Source organism: Saccopteryx leptura, chromosome 3 (genome assembly GCF_036850995.1).
Source record: "Saccopteryx leptura isolate mSacLep1 chromosome 3, mSacLep1_pri_phased_curated, whole genome shotgun sequence".
NCBI lineage: Eukaryota > Metazoa > Chordata > Mammalia > Chiroptera > Emballonuridae > Saccopteryx > Saccopteryx leptura.
This window is the reverse complement of record NC_089505.1, coordinates 186,739,635-186,761,790: the sequence shown is the minus strand read 5'-3', so window position 1 is coordinate 186,761,790 and position 22,156 is coordinate 186,739,635.

Here is a 22,156-nt window from a genome sequence, read left to right as displayed (position 1 = left end):
CAAATACAATATTAGAAATGAAGACCACAATGGAAGAAATTAAAAGCAGGATGGATGAAGCTGAGGATCAAATCAGCGAGTTAGAGGACAAGATAAATGAAACCACAGAAGCAGAGCAGCAAAAAGAAAAGAGACTCAAAAAGTCTGAGGAAACTCTAAGCGAGCTCTGTGACAACATGAAGAGAAATAACATCCACATCATAAGGGTTCCTGAAGAAGAGAAAGAACAAGGGATCGAGATTTTGTTCAATCAAATTATAGCTGAAAACTTCCCTGAATTGATATATGAAAAAGTCACATAAGTTCAAGAAACACAGAGAACTCCATTAAAGAGAAACCCAAAGAAATCTATACCAAGACACATCATAATTAAAATACCAAAGCTAAAGAAAAAATATTAAAAGCTGCTAGAGAAAAAAAGGCTATCACCTACAAAGGAGCCCCCAAAAGGATGACATTCAACATCTCAACAGAAACACTTGAGGCCAGAGGGAATGGCAAGAAATATTCAAAGTAATGCAGAACAAGAACCTACAACCAAGACTTCTTTATCCAGCAAGGCTATTGTTTAAAATTGAAGGAAAGGCCCTGGCCAGTTGGCTCAGTGGTAGAGCGTCGACCTAGTGTGCAGAAGTCCCGGGTTCGATTCCCGGCCAAGGCACACAGGAGAGGCGCCCATCTGCTTCTCCACCCCTCTCCCTCTCCTTCCTCTCTGTCTCTCTCTTCCCCTCCCGCAGCAAGGCTCCATTGGAGCAGAGATGGCCTGGGCGCTGGGGATGGCTCCTAGGCCTCTGGCCCAGGCACTGGAGTGGCTCTGGTCGCGGCAGAGTGACGCCCCGGAGGGGCAGAGCATCTCCCCCTGGTGGGCAGAGCGTCGCCCCCTGGTGGGCGTGCCAGGTGGATCCCAGTCAGGTGCATGTGGGAGTCTGTCTGACTGTCTCTCCCCGTTTCCAGCTTCAGAAAAAAAAATACAAAAAAAAAAAGAAAATAAAAAAAAAGGAAAAATATAAAAAGCTTCCCAGACAAAAAAAAACCTCAAGGAATTCATTACAACCAAACCAATGCTGCAAGAAATGTTAAGGGGCTTGTTGTAAACAGATAAGAGGGGAAAAAGAATATAGCAAAACAGGAATACAGCTTTAAAAAATAAAATGGCACCCTGGCTGGTTGGCTCAGCGGTAGAGCGTTGGCCTGGTGTGCGGGGGACCCGGGTTCGATTCCTGGCCAGGGCACACAGGAGAAGCGCCCATTTGCTTCTCCGCCCCCCACCCCCTTTTTCCTCTCTGTCTCTCTCTTCCCCTCCTGCAGCTAAGGCTCCATTGGAGCAAAGATGGCCCGGGCGCTGGGGATGGCTCCTTGGCCTCTGCCCCAGGCGCTAAAGTGGCCCTGGTTGTGGCAGAGCGACCCCCCAGAGGGGCAGAGCATCACCCCCTGGTAGGCAGAGCATCGCCCCTGGTGGGAGTGCCGGGTGGATCCCGGTCGGGCGCATGCGGGAGTCTGTCTGACTGTCTCTCCCTGTTTCCAGCTTCAGAAAAATACAAAAAAAAAAAAAAAAAAAAGGCAAGAAACAATTATATATCAATAATAACCTTAAAAGTAAATGGATTAAATGATCCAATCAAAAGACACAGGGTAGCTGCATGGATAAAAAAACAGGATCCATACATATGCTGTCTACAAGAGGCACACCTTAAAACAAAAGATGTACATAGACTGAAGATAAAAGGATGGAAAAAATTATTTCAGGCAAATGGAAATGAAAAAAAAGCAGGGGTAGCAATACTTATATCAGACAAAACGAACTTTAAAACAAAGACTATAGTAAGAGATAAAGAAGGTCAGTACATAATGATAAAGGAAGCAATCCAACAGGATGATATAACCATTATAAATATTTATGCACCTAATATAGGAGCACCTAAATATATAAAGCAGACTTTGATGAATATAAAGGGCGAGATCAGCCTGACCAGGCGGTGGCACAGTGGATAGAGCATCAGACTGGGATGCAGAGGACCCAGGTTCGAGACCCTGAGGTCACCAGCTTGAGCGCAGGCTCATCTGGTTTGAGCAAAAGCTCACCAGCTTGGACCCAAGGTTGCTGGCTGGAGCAAGGGGTTACTCCGTCTGCTGAAGGCCTGTGGTCAAGGCACATATAAGAAAGCAGTGAATGAACAACTAAGGTCTCGCAACAAAAAACTGATGACTGATGCTTCTCATCTTTCTCCATCCCTGTCTATCCCTCTCTCTGACTCTCTCTCTGTCCCTGTAAAAAAAAAAAAGGGCGAGATCAACAGCAATATTATAATAGTACAGGATCTCAATACCCCACTAACACAATGGATAGATCCTCAAGAAAGAAAATTAAAAAAGAAACAGCAGACTTAAAGGACACACTAGATCAACTCGATTTAATAGATATCTTCAGAACCTTTCACCCAAAAGCAGCAGAATATACATTCTTTTCAAGTTCTCATGGTACATTCTCTAGGATAGACCACATGTTAGGGCAAAAAAGCAGTCTCAAGAAATTTAAGAAGATTGAAATCATATCAAGCATGTTTTCTGATCACAACGGCATGAAACTAGAAATCAACCACTACAGAAAAACTGAAAAATACTCAAACACTTGGGAACTAAATAGCATGTTATTAAATAATCAATGGGTTAACAATGAGATCAAAGAAGAAATAAAAATTTTTAGAAACAAATGAAAATGAGCATACAACAACTCAAAATTTACGGGACACAGTAAAAGCAGTCCTGAGAGGGAAGTTCATAGCATTACTGTCATACCTTAAGAAGCTAGAAAAAGCTCAAATAAACACTTAACCTTGCATCTAAAAGAACTAGAAAAAGAACAGCAAGTAAAGCCCAGAGGTAGTAGAAGGGAGGAAATAATAAAGATCAGAGCAGAAATAAATGACATAGAGGCAAAAAACAATACAGAGGATCAATGAAACCAAGAGCTGGTTCTTTGAAAAGGTAAATAAGATCAGTGAACCTTTAACCAGACTCACCAAGAAAAAAAGAGAGAGAACTCAAATAAATAGAATTAGAAATGAGAGTGGAGAAATAACAACTGACACAACAGAAATACAAAGGATTGTAAGAAAATACTATAAAGAACTGTATGCCAAAAAATTAGACAACCTAGATGAAATGGACAAATTGCTTGAAACACACAATCTTTTAAAACTCAGTCTAAAAAATCAGAAAACCTAAACAGACCAATTACAACAAATGAGATTGAAACAGTTATCAAAAAGTCCCAACAAACAAAAGTCCTGGGCCTGATAGCTTCACAAGTGAATTCTACCAAATATTCAAAGAAGAACTAGCTCCTATCCTTCTCAAGCTATTTCAAAAAATTCAAGAGGAAGAAAGACTTCCAAGCTCCTTTTATGAGGCAAGCATAATTCTGATTCCAAAATCAGACAAAGACAACACAAAGAAAGAAAATTATAGGCCAATATCCCTGATGAACTTAGATGCTAAAATCCTCCACAAAATATTAGCAAACCGGATCCAGCAATATATGAAAAAAATCCTACACCATGATCAAGTGGGATTTATTCTATGGAGGCAAGGCTGGTACTATATTTGCAAATCAATCAACATGATTCATCACTAAACAAAAGGAAGAACAAAAACCACATGATAATTTCAATAGATGCAGAAAAAGCATTTGATAAAATCCAGCACCCATTCATGATCAAAACTCTCAGCAAAGTAAGAATACAGGGAACATACCTCAACATGATAAAGTCTATCTATGACAAACCCACAGCCAACATCATACTCAATGGGCAAAAATTAAAAGCAATTTCCTTAAGATCAGGAACAAGTCAGGAACAATAACACCACTCTTATTCAACATAGTCCTGAATGTCCTGGCCACAGCAATCAGCCAAGAAGAAGAAATAAAAGGCATCCAAATTGGAAAAGAAGTAAAACTATCATTATTTGCAGATGATATGATATTGTATATAGAAAACCCTAAAGTCTCAGTCAAAAAACTTCTGAACCTGATAAATGAATTCAGCAAGGTGGCAAGATATAAAATTAATACTCAGAAATTAAAGGCATTTTTATACATCAACAATGAACTGTCATAAAAAGAAATTAAGAAAACAATCCCCTTCACTATTACAACCAAAAAAATAAAGTACATAGGAGTACATTTAATCAAGGAGACTAAAGACTTCTACTCGGAAAATTATAAAACATTGATAAAAGAAATCAAGGAAGATACAAACAAGTGGAGCATATACTGTGCTCATAGTTAGGAAGAATAAACATCATTAAAATGTCTATATTGGCCCTGGCCGGTTGGCTCAGTGGTAGAGCGTTGGCCTGGCATGCAGGAGTCCCAGGTTTGATTCTGGCTAGGGCACACAGGAGAAGCACCCATCTGCTTCTCCACCCCCCCCCCTCTTTCCTCTCTGTCTCTCTCTTCCCCTTCCGCAGCCGAGGCTCCATTGGAGCAAAGATGGCCCGGGCGCTGAGGATGGCTCTGTGGCCTCTGCCTCAAGTGCTAGGATGGTTCTGGATGCAATAGAGTGATGCCCCAGAGGGGCAGAGCATCACCCCCTTGTGGGCATTCCGGGTGGATCCCGGTCAGGCACATGTGGGAGTCTGTCTGACTGCCTCCCCATTTCCAGCTTCAGAAAAATGCAAAAAAAAAAAAAAAGAAAGAAAATGTCTATATTACCCAAAGCAATTTATAAATTCAATGCAATAGCAATTAAAATGTCAATTACATACTTCAAAGATATAGAACTCATATTCCAAAAATTTGTATGGAACCAAAAAAGAACACAAATAGCCTGAGCAAACTTGAAAAAGAAGAATAAAGTGAGAGGTATCACACTTCTTGATATCAAGTTATACTACAAGGCCACTGTTCTCAAACAGCCTGGTACTGGCATAAGAACAGACATATAGATCAATGGAATAAATCAGAGAACCCAGAAATAAACCCATACCTTTATGAACAACTGATATTTGACAAAGGAGGTTAGAGCATACAATGGAGTAAAGACAGCCTCTTTAACAAGTGATGTTGGGAAAATTGGACATCTACCTTTAAAAAACTGAAACTAGACCACTAGCTTACACCATTCACAAAAATAAACTCAAAACGGATAAAAGACTTAAATGTAATCGTGAAACCATAAGCATCTTAGATGAAAACATAGACAGTAAGCTCTCTGACATCTGACGCAGCAATATATTTGCTTATTTATCTCCATGGGCAAGGGAAATAAAAGACAAGATAAATAAATGGGACTACCATATATCAAACTAAAAAGCTTTTGCACAGCTAATGACAATAAGAACTGAATAAAAGGACAAACTACACCATGGGAGAACATATTCAACAATACATCTGATAAGGGGTTAATAACCAAAATTTATAAAAAAACTTGTAAAATTCAACATCAGAGAGATAAGCAATACAATAAAAAAAATTGGTGAAAGAAATGAATAGACACTTCTCCAAAGAGGACATAGAGATGGCCAATAGGCATATGAAAAAATGCGTATCATCAGTAATCATTAAAGAAATGCAAATTAAAACCACAATGTTATATCACCTCACACCAGTCAGAATGGTGCTCATCAGCAAAACACAGAATAAGTGCTGGCAAGGATGTGGAGAAAAGGGAACCCTCCTACACTGCTGGTGGGAATGCAGACTGGTGCAGCAACTGTGGAAAACAGTATGAACATTCCTCAAAAAATTAAAAATCGAACTGCCTTTTGACCCAACTATCCAACTCTTAGGAATATACCCCCAAAACACCATAGCACTGTTTCAAAAGGAAAAATGCACCCCCATGTTTTTGGCAGCATTGTTCACAATAGCGAAGATCGGGAAACAGCCTAAGTGTCCATCAGTGAACGAGTGGATTAAAAAGCAGTGGTACATATATACATTGGAATACTATGGGGCCATGAAAAAGAAGGAAATCTTACCTTTTGCGACAACATGGATGGATATGGAAACTATTATATTAAGTGAAATAAGCCAGACAGAAAAAAAAAAATCTTATGACCTCACTCATTTGAGGAATCCAATGAACAATGTGAACTGAGGAATGGAATTGAGACAGAGGAGGGATGAAAGGGATCAGAAGAAAAGAGAACAGAGGAAAGGGGATGATAGGAGGGGATAAACCTGAAGGGAAGAGGGGATAAACCTGAAGGGAAGAGGGGAGGGCACTATGGGGAGGGGGGCAAGGGAGATGTTGAGGAGAATATGGGGGAGGAGGATGCATTCGGGGCAACACTAGAATCTATGTAAATTCAGTAAATTAAAATCAAAAAAATAAAATGAATAAATAAAATATTAAAAATATATGTAATTTATTGTATGTCAGTTATACTTCAATAAAGCTGTTTAAAAATAGGAAATATGATCAATATTCTCAAGAATTTATAATCTAGTCATACTATCAAGGTAGTTTTATAAACAACATGATATATAACAGTATAGACTGGTATTACCCTTACAAACATCAATTTAAATTAGCAGTTTAAGGCAGTGATTTTCAACTGGGGTGATGCAAGAAATTTTAAAACATGCAATACCTGACAATTTAGTCAAAGGCACTGATCTTTCTTCCCTTTTACTGTCAAATTTTACATTTGTCAAATTTTAAAAATGACAATAGCCAACACAACAATAGCCTTCTGGTGTAAATAAGTCAAAACTATATCTATTTTTTTTGTAAGATTGACAAAAAATATAACATTATTTTTGGTATGCCACAGAATTTTAGTAATTAGTTTATGTGTGTCATGAGATGAAAAAGGGTTGAAAAATACATATACCTGTAACAATGTCTACTAAAAAAACTGAATATTTTCCACACAGAGAACATTTTTAGCAGCTTATACTTTTTTAATATCTTAAACGTTTCTGCATATAACAGATCTAATGTTACTGAAATAACATTTGCAAAAACCTCTTTTAACCTTTACAGAGTACATTGTCTTAATTCACTTTTTCAACATACAATTAATTTTTTTAGAGATTAAATTTTTTGAGTAGATTTAATTGCCAAAATAACTACCTAGAAAATGGAAATAACCTTTAATTACAAACTAAAATCAAAGAGAGCTTTTTTATTCTTTACATTGTTTCACAAAATGACTTTCATTCCCCCATCACCTTTTAAGTAACTTTGACATAACATTCTGTTTTTCATCACTGATAAAATACTTTCAGTTGAATATAGTTTAATGAGACAAACCCTTTGGCAGATTCTAATACAAATAGATTTGTATTTGGGGAGAGGGAGTGTGGCCAGGTGCCAAAAGAAAGCTTTTTTGGTGTTGATATTATTCAAAAGTTTTGTTTGAATGCTTCAGTCTGACTTCTTATGGAAACATTGCCAGGTGTGAAGGTAGTTTCCTAAAACGGATTGGTGAATCAATGACAAATGAACATCTCCTGTTCCTGCTTTGCAGATAATGCATGGATACCCCTTACAGGATCAGAAAGCCAAATATATCTCATGGCTCACCCATTCTCAGAATGCCTTGCCTACTTGTTCCCTGAACAATTTTGCTCCTGTGGGTGGAGCACAGAGCACATTCCTAGCAGCTGTGGCTGATGCAACACTGTGAGAATACTCCAGCTCCCAGAACCCTCCTGGGCACACCCAGGAAGGCAGCTCACCCACTATAAGGAAGTGACTTAGAGCCAACCATGCAGCTCCCTGATCTTTACAGCAGTTGGCTTTGAGGAACATGCTGTAACACCCTGTAGGCTGAACCCATGTATATAAGCTAGCTTACTTCCTGGATAAAGTGAATCTGTGTCATTGAACCTGGTCCCCGGAGTCGGGTCTTTGTGTCTCTGTCATCCTCACCCCCCCGCAGGACTTGTCCACAGCTCCAATAGAAGACAAGAAAGATGAAAGTGGATAGAGAACTTAGAAGCTGTAAAATGTCAATTAAAATCATCCATCTCTGAGAAATGTACTCGGAAGACTAAAGAGAATCTTATTTTACATATCTTTCATTCCGATATTCCATTATCTGAACAAGACACCATCAATTCATAAACAACTCTTACATTACGTGTCCATTCAGATTGTAAGATACATCCAAATGGTAGAAACATTTGAGTCCTTGAATAAAGAAAACATGCTAGTTTATGAAAAATAATTCAAAATGTAAACTTTTAATATACTTTAAATATATGTGAAAAGACTGCACACATTAACAAAAATTGAATAATAATTAATAGTAAAAAATTCATTCTTGTGAAAAAGTTGAAAGAGACTTTCAAAGATACATTATTTCACATATGAATTTTTTTTATTCATTTTTAGAGAGGAGAGAGAGAGAGAGGAGAGAGAGACAGAGAGAGAGAAGGGGGGAGGAGCTGGAAGCATCAACTCCCATATGTGCCTTGACCAGGCAAGCCCAGGGTTTTGAACCGGTGACCTCAGCATTTCCAGGTTGACGCTTTATCCACTGTGCCACCACAGGTCAGACTCACATGTGAATTTTTTCTTTCCAGTTTCTTCCACACATTTAGAAATGTTGTGGCCATGGAGCAACAGAAGGAGTGTTTTTGTATGCAGCAGAAATGCAGTTATTTGATGTATTATAGTTTCAATTTATCTTTAAATAATTGTTTACCAAAATTTGATTCCATCTGGAGTTCTGAAAATATAAATAAATAAAAATGAGATCACATATATAGAGTTCATAGCCACACCCAACAATAAATGGGGCAGCCAGAGAAAGGTAAACATAAACCTCACCCCCACACCTGCATATCAAGAAAATGATACAATTACCACCTCTCCTTTGAAATCTTCCTCCTCTCTTACGTGGTCCTCTGTGAGCCCATGCCAATGAGATTATACATCTAGAATAGCAGTGATCAGTTTTGTGTTATTTGGAAGTCAGTTGCAATGGAGTGTGAAAGACTGCTGTGCACGCCTCCAGAAGGGGAACATTAGTTCTGAGCTTACTGTTCCTCATCTGTTTCTTGCTCCCACAATTGACTGTGCATGCTAGACAACCAAATATTTATTGATTGGGTGCTCACATTTTCATTTCTGTGTTTCCCTGATCACATTAGTGTGAGTCCAAGAATCAACAATTAATAATCTATATTTATATCTGTGGATATGGGTGCATTCAACTACCTATTTTTCCCAATGCATCTTAATTATAAAGACAACATAATATTACCAAGTTGTAAACACAATGTTTTTGTGTCCTGTGTTCTTGTTTACCTCCAGAGCAGACACATACACATTTTGATTTTCCCAAGTACGCAGGGGACATGCAAGTTTACATCATGTGTTTTGCAATCTACATTATAGCATAATTTTACTGTAGTGTTATTCAGTCTTGCTTGGACATGGTCTTCACAATCATTACTTTGGAACATAAGACTGAAGTTATTATTTGTTGCTGTTCCCCACCCCAACTGAAAGTTAATGCATTCATGAAATGGTTGCCAACTGTTTGGTAAGCACCAGTGTTCCATAGGACAAGGGTCTCAATGTCTGGCAGTTCTAAATGTTCTTTCTTGCAAAATGTTAAAATGTAGCACAGTATTTTGCCAGGCAGCAGAAAACAGGATGAGTTGACAAGAACTCAAGGAATGAAAGTAACCAATGGCCAGGAAGAAATCAACATGCAATTGACCAAAGAAAGTATAAATATATAAGCCATAGCTAAGATTCCTTTTGAGGAGACAGAGGTTTGGATATGAATCTCCTATCTCCTTTACTTGCTCCAAGTGATAAAACTGCAGTCTGATAACCACCTCCTGTTTTTTGAGTGGAACATCTCATGCTGCAAACACTTTGAGTTCAGTAACATCAGGAGCAGAGGAAATAATCGTAAGAAGGGACCTAGGGAAATTCTCCCAACTAGGTGAGTCAGTCTTCATTTGTTTTAGGAAACAGGATCTATCAATACATCATGATTCAGGTGCATAGTCTTATCTATAGGACCTAAAATGTAACTCAGTCAACCCAAATAGTCATAAGCTATCTTTCATGTCTCTATCTAGAATTCTCTTGAACAAATAATTTCTCCACTACTATAGTCATATAAGAGCAACCTTTTTTTTTTTTTTGTATTTTTCTGAAGTTGGAAACCAGGAGGCAGTCAGACAGACTCCCACATGCGCCCGACCGGGATCCACCCGGCATGCCCACCAGGGGGCGATGCTCTGCCCATCTGGGGCATTGCTCTGTTGCAACCAGAGCCATTCTAGTGCCTGAGGCAGAGGCCATAGAGCCATCCTCAGTGCCCGGGCCAACCTTGCTCCAATGGAGCCTTGGCTGTGGGAGGGGAAGAGAGAGACAGAGAGGAAGGAGAGTAGGAGGGGTGGAGAACCAGATGGGCGCTTCTCCTGTGTGCCCTGGCTGGGAATCAAACCCAGGACTCCTGCACGCCAGGCTGACGCTCTACCACTGCGCTAACGAGCCAGGGCTAGAGCAACCATTTTCAGATGATAATTGTAAGGTATTTTTCCCCGCCGAGAAGGAAGGAAGGGGCCGGAGCCACAAAGTGTGGAATAACAAAAGGCTTTATTGAGTACAGAGCGCATCCCGCCCAAAGAGGTTACCTGGCCCTGAGGAAAGATGGAGGCCAGGGAAGTAGCAAGGAGTGACCTGTGTGTGAGATATTTAAAGGATCCCTAGGGTAGTGACGTCACGGAAATGGCGCCATGAGCAGCGCGTCCGACAGATCTCCCCAAAATCACAACAAATTTATCAACTAGAAACAGGAAAATTTATCCTCGGAGCATTCCAGACTTCCACACAAACTGAAAGCGAAAGGACTGTTATCATTTGAATCTGAGAGACGAGGGTGTGGAGGAAGCTACCGCAGGGACGTTCATTCAAGCCGCGAGGAAGTGCGCCTGTGGTGAGTCAGCCCACACTTGGGAGCCGCGAGCAGCAGCCGCGAGCAGCCACCTCGAGCAGCCGCCTCGAGCAGCCACCGCGAGCAGCCGCCGCGAGCAGCCGCAAGCGCGTGCCCGGTTCGGTTGCAGAGCGAGCACCGCCCACACTCCAGAGCGGCGAGCAGCCGCTGGCGCGCCCGGTCGGGTTGCAGAGCGAGCACCGCTAACGTTCCCAGCGGCCTGCGCACTGCGAGTGAGAGTCCCCAGCCACCGGTGCCCGGAGCACCCCATTCGCGCGTGTACCCTGGGCATTCCACGCGCCCAGAGCGCCCTGCTGGCCCGCACACCCAGGGTGCCCCATCATCCTGCGCCCTGTGCGCCCCAGCCGCCAGCAGCGGGGGGAGCGGGAGAGGCCCCAGGGCGGTATTCCCTACTTGGGAGATTCTCTCCGTGGGCGGGGCACCTCACCCAGCCATTCAAGCTAACAATCAAGCGTTGGGGGAGGGGCGCGCGCAGGCAGCCTGAAATACCTTCGGGAGCACAGCTGCGACCCAATCACTGAAATTAGCTTAACCCGTGAAATCTGCGCACCCTCGGTTCTAATTGATAAGATCTCTCTCAGTTCAGCGACCCAAGACAAGAGGCGTGATATTTTTTAGTGCCTCTAGCTAAAAGGGCGGGGGCAACTTCTGATTGATAGAGCCTCCATATTCAGGGATAAACGCTAACAAGAAGGACTTGGCAGATAATAAGATCTATACTACACTAGTCGCAAGCAGAGACTAGTGCCTCTTCTTCCCAGCCAAAACAGGCTACAAAGTGTGGAAAGCCTGGGTTGAGAGGTCCAACTGAATGCTAGGCGCTGAACAGTCACCTTGACAACAATTGACTCCCACCCCCGCCTGATTACACTGGAGGCCCTGACTGCCAGAGCCTTTCCCAAAGCCTTGCACTCAGTGGGGATAGAGTGGGGATTTTCCAGCTCTTTGAGCCTCTTATTCCCCAGGCAGAAGCAGTTGCAGCCTTATAGCTGGATCACCAGGCTGCTAATTCAGGAAGGGGGGACTAGGAGAAAGAATCCAGGAAAGCAAACTCTCTCATCGTTGGACCCTGCAAACACCAACAAGCCTTGACTACCAGCAAGACTATTGTCATATAATGCCAATTATATGACATTGCCATAGAATCCCATCAACTGCAAATCCCTACCTAAGTGTGACACAGGGGCAGAGCCTGGGGTAGAGTCACCGACCAGGAAGAGGGAGAGAAAAGAAAAAGGAAGAAGTTAACATCTCAAAATCAAGAAAAATCCACAGACTTTACAACTTGTTCCACTAATTTTTTTTGTTGTTGTTGTTTGTTTCTTCTATCTTATTGCCTTTATTTCCTCCACCTCGGTCCTTCTATTCTCTGCCCATCTTATGCTTCCCTTTTCTTGAACTACACTACCCATAAGTGTTACATTTTATTTCTCTTCTTCATCCTCACCCTCCTTTAAGGTTATACTCCAAAACACTTAGCTCTCACTCTCTCCTCTTTTGTTTTATTTTGTTTTGCTTTATCTTGTTTTTTTCTCTTCCTTTTTTATTTCTTCCTTCGTTTTTCTCTTTTTCTTATTTTTTCCTTTCTATTCGTTTTTTCTTTTCTCGTTTTACTTTCATCCCATTTAATCCTCGATCACGAACAAATTAGTTAATTTGGGACTCAGGCTTTTTTTGGCTTTATTTTTCTTTTTCGCTTTTGTTTTTGTTTTTTTCTTGTTTGTTTATTTTTGTGGCATTTTGGGTCCTCCCAACCCAAGGTCTCCATTGTATTTAGTCTTCGCTCCACTTAATACAACAGATTTTTACTTATCATTTTTATTTTTTTCTTCTTTATTATTCTTTTTTTTGTCCTTTTTTCTGGTTCCCTCTTATCCCTCTCATTATATCTCTTAGTTGACCATCACTCACAAGCAAATCATCTTATGCTTGTCTAAGATTTTCTTCCTTTTTTTTTTTTTTTGCATTTAGTAGGTCCCTACTCCCCTTTTTTTGCCCCTTGAACTCTTCACCCCAAATCAGGCTCTCCATTATAGGCACGATATTTCCCTGAGGAGGGGAGAGGAGGGAAAGAGAAGAAAGAAAAAAAGGGGGAAATAATAAATTATTACTGTTTTTTTTTTGTGGGGTGTTTTACTTTTTTTTTTTTTTTACTTTTTACTCTTTATTAATTCTAATTAGTGCTATCAACAAGACAACCCTCAGATGCCAATAAGAAAGAGGAAATCGAATATTATGGATACAAAAGAAAGAGAGGTAACACAAATAGATGTGGAAAAATCTATGGAGAAAAAATTAACATATTGGAAGCCTTGGAGCTAAATGACAGAGAATTTAAAATAGAAATCTTAAAAATACTCAGAGATATACAAGAAAACACAGAAAGGCAATATAGGGAGATCAGAAAACAACTCAATGAACACAAAGAATATATTACCAAGGAAATTGAAACTATAAAAACAAATCAAACAGAAATGAAAAACTCAATTCACGAGCTGAAAAACGAGGTAACAAGCTTAGCTAGCAGAACAGCCCAGATTGAAGATAGGATTAGTGAAATAGAAGAAAAACAACTTGAGGCACAACAGAGAGAAGAAGAAAGAGACTCAAAAATAATAAAAAACGAGAAAGCCCTACAGGAATTGTCTGACTCCATCAGAAAGAATAACATAAGAATAATAGGTATATCAGAGGGAGAGAGAAAGAAAATGGAATGGAGAATATACTCAAACAAATAATATACGAGAACTTCCCAAGCCTGTGGAAAGAACTAAAGCCTCAAATTCAAGAAGCAAACAGAACACCGAGTTTTCTTAACCCCAACAAGCCCACTCCAAGGCACATCATAATAAAGATGACACAAACCAATGACAAAGAAAAAATTCTCAAGGCAGCCAGGGAAAAGAAGAGTACAACATATAAAGGAAGGCCTATTAGATTATCATCAGATTTCTCAGCAGAAACTCTACAAGCTAGAAGAGAGTGGACCCCAATATTTAAAGCCCTGAAAGAGAGGAACTTTCAGCCATGAATACTATACCCATCAAAGCTATCCTTCAAGTATGAAGGAGATATAAAAACATTCACAAATTCAGAAAAGATGAGAGAATTTATCAACAGAAAGCCCCCACTCCAGGAAATACTAAAGGGGGTTTTCCAACCAGATTCAAAGAACAAAAGAAAACAACACGACAAGTAACAGCTCCACCAAGAACACAATAAAACCAAACTTAAACTGTGACAACAAAGGAAAAAAAGGGGGGAGAGGATGGAGATTAACAGTAGCAAAGGACGATGAAGTGCAGAAATACTTATAAGATAGGGTACTACAATGAATATGGTAGGTACCCTTTTCATTACTTAATGGTAACCACCCTAGAAAAAACCACCACAAAAACACTTGACTTAAAAAAGGTAGCAACAGAGGAAAGAAGTATGGAACACAAACAAACAAAAACAAATGATATAAAAACAAAAGAGAAGAATCAAACTAGATACAAAACTAACAGAAAACAATTTATAAAATGGCAGTAGGGAACCCACAAGTGTCAATAACTACACTAAATGTAAATGGATTAAACTTACCAATAAAAAGACACAGAGTAGCAGAATGGATTAAAAAAGAAAATCCAACTATATGCTGCCTACAAGAAACACATCTAAGCAACAAGGATAAAAACAAATTCAAAGTGAAAGGCTGGAAAACAATACTCCAAGCAAACAACACCCAAAAAAAAGCAGGTGTAGCAATACTCATATCTGATAATGCTGACTACAAGACAGAAAAAGTACTCAGAGACAAAAATGGTCATTTCATAATGATTAAGGGGACACTGAATCAAGAAGACATAACAATCCTTAATATATATGCACCAAACCAAGGAGCACCAAAATATATAAGACAGCTACGTATTGACCTTAAAACAAAAACTAACAAAAATATAATCATACTTGGAGACCTCAATACTCCGCTGACGGCTCTAGATCGGTCATCCAAACAGAGAATCAATAAAGAGATAGTGGCCTTAAACGAAATACTAGAACACCTGGACATGATAGACATCTACAGGACACTTCATCCCAAAGCGACAGAGTATACATTTTTCTCTAGTGTACATGGAATATTCTCAAGAATTGACCATATGTTGGGCCACAAAGACAATATCAGCAAATTTAGAAAAATTGAAATTGTACCAAGCATATTTTCTGATCATAAAGCCTTGAAACTAGAATTCAACTGCAAAAAAGAGGGGGAAAAACCCACAAAAATGTGGAAACTAAACAACATACTTCTAAAAAATGAATGGGTCAAAGAAGAAATAAGCGCAGAGATCAAAAGATACATACAGACAAATGAAAATGAAAATACGACATATCAGAATCTCTAGGATGCAGCAAAAGCAGTAATAAGAGGAAAGTTCATATCACTTCAGGCCTATATGAACAAACAAGAGAGAGCCGAAGTAAACCACTTAACTTCACACCTTAAGGAACTAGAAAAAGAAGAACAAAGACAACCCAAAACCAGCCAAAGAAAGGAGATAATAAAAATCAGAGCAGAAATAAATGAAATAGAGAACAGAAAAACTATAGAAAAAATCAATAAAACAAGGAGCTGGTTCTTTGAAAAGATCAACAAAATTGACAAACCCTTGGCAAGACTCACCAAGGAAAAAAGGCACAGGACTCAAATAAATAAAATCCAAAATGAAAGAGGAGAGATCACCACAGACATCATAGATATACAAAGAATTATTGTAGAATACTATGAAAAATTATATGCCACCAAATACAACAATCTAGAAGAAATGGATAAATTCCTAGAACAATACAACCTTCCTAGACTGAGTCATGAAGAAGCAGAAAGCCTAAACAGACCAATCAGCAGGGAGGAAATAGAAAAAACTATTAAAAACCTCCCCAAAAATAAAAGTCCAGGCCCAGACAGTTATACTAGTGAATTCTATCAAACATTCAAAGAAGACTTGGTTCCTATTCTACTCAAAGTCTTCCAAAAAATTGAAGAAGAAGCAATACTTCCAAACACATTTTATGAGGCCAACAAAACCCTCATACCAAAACCTGGCAAGGATGGCACAAAGAAAGAAAACTACAGACCAATATCTCTAATGAATACAGATGCTAAAATTCTAAACAAAATACTGGCAAACCGAATACAACAACATATTAAAAAAATAATACATCATGATCAAGTGGGATTCATCCCAGAATCTCAAGGATGGTTCAACATACGCAAAACGGTTAACGTAATACACCATATCAACAAAACAAAGAACAAAAACCACATGATCTTATCAATAGACGCAGAAAAGGCTTTTGATAAAATACAACACAATTTTATGTTTAAGACTCTCAACAAAATGGGTATAGAAGGAAAATATCTCAACATGATAAAGGCCATATATGATAAACCATCAGCCAACATCATTTTAAACGGCATAAAACTGAGGACTTTCTACCTTAAATCAGGAACAAGACAGGGTTGTCCACTCTCTCCACTCTTATTTAACGTGGTGCTAGAAGTTCTGGCCAGAGCAATCAGACAAGACAAAGAAATAAAAGGCATCCATATCGGAAAAGAAGAAGTAAAGGTATCACTTTTTGCTGATGATATGATCCTATACATCGAAAACCCGAAGGACTCCACAAAAAGATTATTAGAAACAATAAACCAATACAGTAAGGTCGCAGGATACAAAATTAACATACAGAAGTCCATAGCCTTTCTCTATGCCAACAATGAAATATTAGAAAACGAACTCAAAAAAATAATCCCCTTCACGATTGCAACAAAAAAAATAAAATACCTAGGAATAAACATAACAAAGAATGTAAAGGACCTATATAATGAAAATTACAAAGCATTATTAAGGGAAATCGAAAAAGATACAATGAGATGGAAAAATATTCCTTGTTCTTGGATAGGAAGAATAAATATAATCAAAATGGCCATATTACCCAAAGCAATATACAAATTTAATGCAATTCCCATCAAAATCCCTATGAAATTTTTTAAAGAAATGGATAAAAAAATCATCAGATTTATATGGAACTATAAAAAACCCCGAATAGCCAAAACAATCCTAAGGAAAAAGAATGAAGCTGGGGGCATTACAATACCTGACTTTAAACTATATTATAGGGCCACGATAATCAAAACAGCATGGTATTGGCAGAAAAATAGACACTCAGACCAATGGAACAGAATAGAAAGCCCAGAAATAAAACCACATATATATGGTCAAATAATCTTTGATAAAGGGGCCAACAACACACAATGGAGAAAAGAAAGCCTCTTCAACAAATGGTGTTGGGAAAACTGGAAAGTCACATGCAAAAGAATGAAACTCGACTACAGCCTGTCCCCGTGTACTAAAATTAATTCAAAATGGATCAAAGACCTAAATATAAGACCTGAAACAATAAAGTACATAGAAGAAGACATAGGTACTAAACTCATGGACCTGGGTTTTAAAGAACATTTTATGAACTTGACTCCAATGGCAAGAGAAGTGAAGGCAAAGATAAATGAATGGGACTACATCAGAGTAAGAAGTTTTTGCTCAGCAAGAGAAACTGATATCAAAATAAACAGACAGCCAACTAAATGGGAAATGATATTTTCAAACAACAGCTCAGATAAGGGCCTAATATCCAAAATTTACAAAGAACTCATAAAACTCAACAACAAACAAACAAACAATCCAATAAAAAAATGGGAAGAGGACATGAATAGACACTTCTCCCAGGAAGAGATACAAATGGCCAACAGATATATGAAAAGATGCTCAGCTTCATTAGTTATTAGGGAAATGCAAATCAAAACTACAATGAGATACCACCTCACCCCTGTTAGATTAGCTATTATCAACAAGACGGGTAATAGCAAATGTTGGAGAGGCTGTGGAGAAAAATGAACCCTCATTCACTGTTGGTGGGACTGTAAAGTAGTACAACCATTATGGAGGAAAGTATGGTGGTTCCTCAAAAAACTGAAAATAGAACTACCTTATGACCCAGCAATCCCTCTACTGGGTATATACCCCAAAAGCTCAGAAACATTGATACGTGAAGACACATGTAGCCCCATGTTCATTGCAGCACTGTTCACAGTGGCCAAGACATGGAAACAACCAAAAAGCCCTTCAATAGAAGACTGGATAAAGAAGATGTGGCACATATACACTATGGAATACTACTCAGCCATAAGAAATGATGACATCAGATCATTTACAGCAAAATGGTGGGATCTTGATAACATTATAAGGAGTGAAATAAGTAAATCAGAAAAAAACAAGAACTACATGATTCCATACATTGGTGGAACATAAAAATGAGACTAAGAGACATGGACAAGAATGTGGTGGTTACCAGGGGTGGGGGGAGGGAGTATAGGGGGAGAGTTAGGGGGAGGGGGAGGGGCACAGAGAACTAGATAGAGGTTGGCGAAGGACAATCTGACTTTGGGCGAGGGGTATGCAACATAATCTAATGACAAAATAACCTAGACATGTTTTCTTTGAATATATGTACCCTGATTTATTAATGTCATCCCATTACCATTAATAAAAATTCATTAAAAAAAAAAAAAAAGGATCCCTAGGGTGGTTGAGTTAATACGACGTGGTGAAATCTCACTGGCTGGAAGACGGTCATTTTTTTCCAAAAGACTCCTGGGAAGTTTCTTTTGGCACGCTTAGTTGTGGGCTGTCCTAGCCAAAGTTCGCGGGTCTGACCTTTCTCATTATCCACCGACCTTACATAATGATTCAAACACCAATTTGAAAAGATATCTACATCCCTATGTTTCTTGTAGCATTATTTACAATCAATAGCCAAGACATGGAAGCAACTTAAATGCCCATTGGTAGACAACTGGATAAAGAAGATGTGGAATATAGATATATAATGGGATATTATTGGGCCATAAAAAAAAAGGAAGGAAATCTTACTATTTTCAACAACATGGATGGACCTAGAGGATGTTATGCTAAATAAAATAAGTCAGACAGATAAAGGAAAATGCCATATGATTTCAATTATATATGAGATCTAAAACAAAACAAGTTAGATGAACAAGCAAAATAGGCAACCGCATATATACAGAGAACAAACTGATATGGTTGCCAGATGGGAGGGAGTTTGGGGGTGAGTGAAAAAGGGTAGAAGGAATAAAGAAGCACAAATTGACAGAAACATGTGGCAAAAGAGCTCAGAAAGTCTCCAGTTAGACCATGGCCATTCTTGACATCTTGGAACCCCTGAACAAGTCATTTAATCTCAAACCTTGCAGCTTTCTCTTATGTAAATTTGAGGAAACAACCCCAGTAGTTGGGGGCCTCTAGCCCCCAATGGTGTCTCCCTTCCTAGCCAGGTCAAACCACACCTCTGGGTTTTGGTTTTTCCGGCAATCTCCTGGTGGAGCTAGGAGCAGTACAAATCACATACAGGTACAGAATTCTAGAACTTGACTGTAAAGCCACGGGGAAGGAAAGAGAACCAGAAGTAAATGGAGAGGGCTGTGACAGTTTCACAGAAAACAACTAGGAAAAGGGTAGCTGGAGAAAGTACGAAAAGGCTGGTTCTTTACAAGCAGTCAATTAAGTATTGTTGGGACAATGTGAAACAGGCCGAGAGCTGAAAGGTGGATGCCGCTCGAGACTGGAGAGTCTGTGACCAGAAGGCACATGTTCCAGCTGTGTTTGTAGCAGAAAGGTACCTGAGCACAGGCGAAAAGAATAGTCCAGCCCAGAGACCTCAGATATTGTAAGTCTGAACCTCTCCCTGCTCAGAAAGCCCTCAAGGTAGAGCTTTGTCTTGGTTTTACACGTTGGTTGTAGACCAGGGATTCAGTCCCAGTTTGGTTTTTCTACCTTTTTAGATTTCTGTTCTTTCCTTCCTCAAAAAGTCCTTGATTTGATTGTAAAGTTAAAGGACTTTTTTTTTCTTCTTTTCAAGTGAGAGGAGGGGAGATAGAGAGACAGACTCCTGCATGTGCCCCAACCAGGATCCACCCAACAACTCCTGTCTCGGGCCAATGCTCTGCCCATCTGGGGCCATACTTGCAACCGAGCTATTTTTAGTGCCTGGGCAGAGCACTCAGCGCCTGGGGCCCCAATGCTTGAACCAATCAAGCCATGGCTATGGGAAGGGAAGACAGAGAGAGAGAAGGGGGCGGGATAGAGAAACAGATGGTCACTTCTCCTGTGTGCCCTAACTGGAACTTAACCCAGGACATCTACATGACAGGCTGACTTTCTATCACTAAGCCAACTGGTCAGGGCCAAGTTATAGGAGTTTAAGGTCACTGCTGCAGTGAGTGTTTGCCCTATGAGGGAGACCTGGAGCTTCTGATCATGGAGAAGAACATGCTGAAAGGAGGTAGCCTTTCTTCTTTCAGCTGCACTATGTGGTTCAGTCAGCACTGAGTGTGGAGAAATGGAACCCCTTGTCTTTAGGGCCCCATGGCCATGGAATTGCAGTGTCCCCGTTTCTTCCCAAAGCCTACAGTCTAAAGAGACCTCACTGATACTTCTTCTTAGCTTGGCCAATCTACCACTGGATGGGTGTCGGTCAAATAAGTTTGTAAATATGATGTATATGTTTGCTCACTTATAGTTTGCATTGGGTGTGGGGGACAGGCATTAAGCAAGCAGGATCCTTATAGCCTAAGGCTTCGTTTTAAGACTAAGCCTTTCCCTTTTGATAATAAGATCTTTCAAAACTAAGCTTTTCCCCACACCCTTGACTGTTGCATGATGTGAGGTGGTGCACTCTCATGAGGAATCCCATTATGCCTCAGAAAAGTGACTTTGTATCAGAGACTTCCTTGTTTGTATATTGGATTAGAGGTTTTGATTTCTACACTATAAAATGGGGAAGAGGAGCCCATGCTGGAGGAGAGCAGAGAAAGGCCATGTGGAGGAGAGGAGAAGCAGCCAAAAATGGCTGAGTGTTGAAGGAGAAGCCAATTTGTGCAGTTTGTGCAGAGAGGAGATGGGGAACTGAGGTGAATAAGGCTGGTGAGGTAGAAACCTTTGATTCTAGGAAACTCAGGTAAGTCAGTGGCTTTGGGAGCCCTGAATGGAAAGGAAAGTGTTTTCCCACTGTGTGTATTTCTTGCCTGCCAGGTGCAAGCTAGGATTAAAGCTAATGGCCACCAGTTCTTGGCTCTGTTGTTTCATTACCGTCTGTTCGAATCAAATGCGAACCTGTATGGGCCAGGTGGCTGTGATGGTGGCCATGGCTACTGGCTTTATAATGGGGAAGGGCCAAATTGAAAAAAAAATAGGGATACTAGAAAAAGTAGCTCTGTGTTTGGCAAAACCTGAATTTACGTGGTAAATTTGTCCTTCATTGTGGAAGATGGATTTTACTAGAACTGCAAAACTGGTTCATTTCTTTTTTAGGTAGTCCAAGACTTCATTTTCAGCTTTATCTATTATCAAAAGAAGTTCCTAAGTCACAGGAATGTTGTAGGGGGTGACTAGTAAAATAAAGTATGTTTTAAACACCAGACAGGGCTAGGTACTTTGTTAAACTCTGGAAACATTTTCTCTTTGTCTGAAGGGAATGGAGGAATATAATGCAAACCAGTGAGTTAGCCCCAGATCCAGAGTGACCTTTAATGGATTTAGATCTGCCTGCAAAGGAAGGGAAATCCCAGGTGGAAATGCCCTAGGCTGGGAGTTAGAAGACTAGTTTCTAGTCTTCTCCATGCAGGTTCTATATTTTGAGCAAGTCACTTCCTGTTGTGAACCTGCATGACTAGTATATTCAGGTCCCGAGCGAGAACAGTGCGGAATTAAGAAAAATACACTTAAAGAATTAAAGAATAAAAAATGGGGTTCGGGAGGCTCTGCAATTACTGCTAGCAGAAGCATATAGCCCTAGCAGAAAACATGGCCGCACTCAAAAACCACATCTTTCTCTATTTATAGGGCAAAGTGGGCTATTAGCAAATCAATGACTTTTCTGATTACAGTTTCAAAGGCAACCCAAGAATTCTACCAGGTGTAGAAAACCCCCACTGTACATTAACATCCCAACTTTACACAAAGAAGAAACTTGCCTCCAGTCTCTCAGGGAGGGGAGGGGGGTGGATAGGATGAGCAAATACTTGGACGTGTGAGGAAGGGCTTAGTCTTTTGCAATTTAATCAGGCAAGCGAGGTGGGGGGTTGGGCAGACTGTCAGCTTAA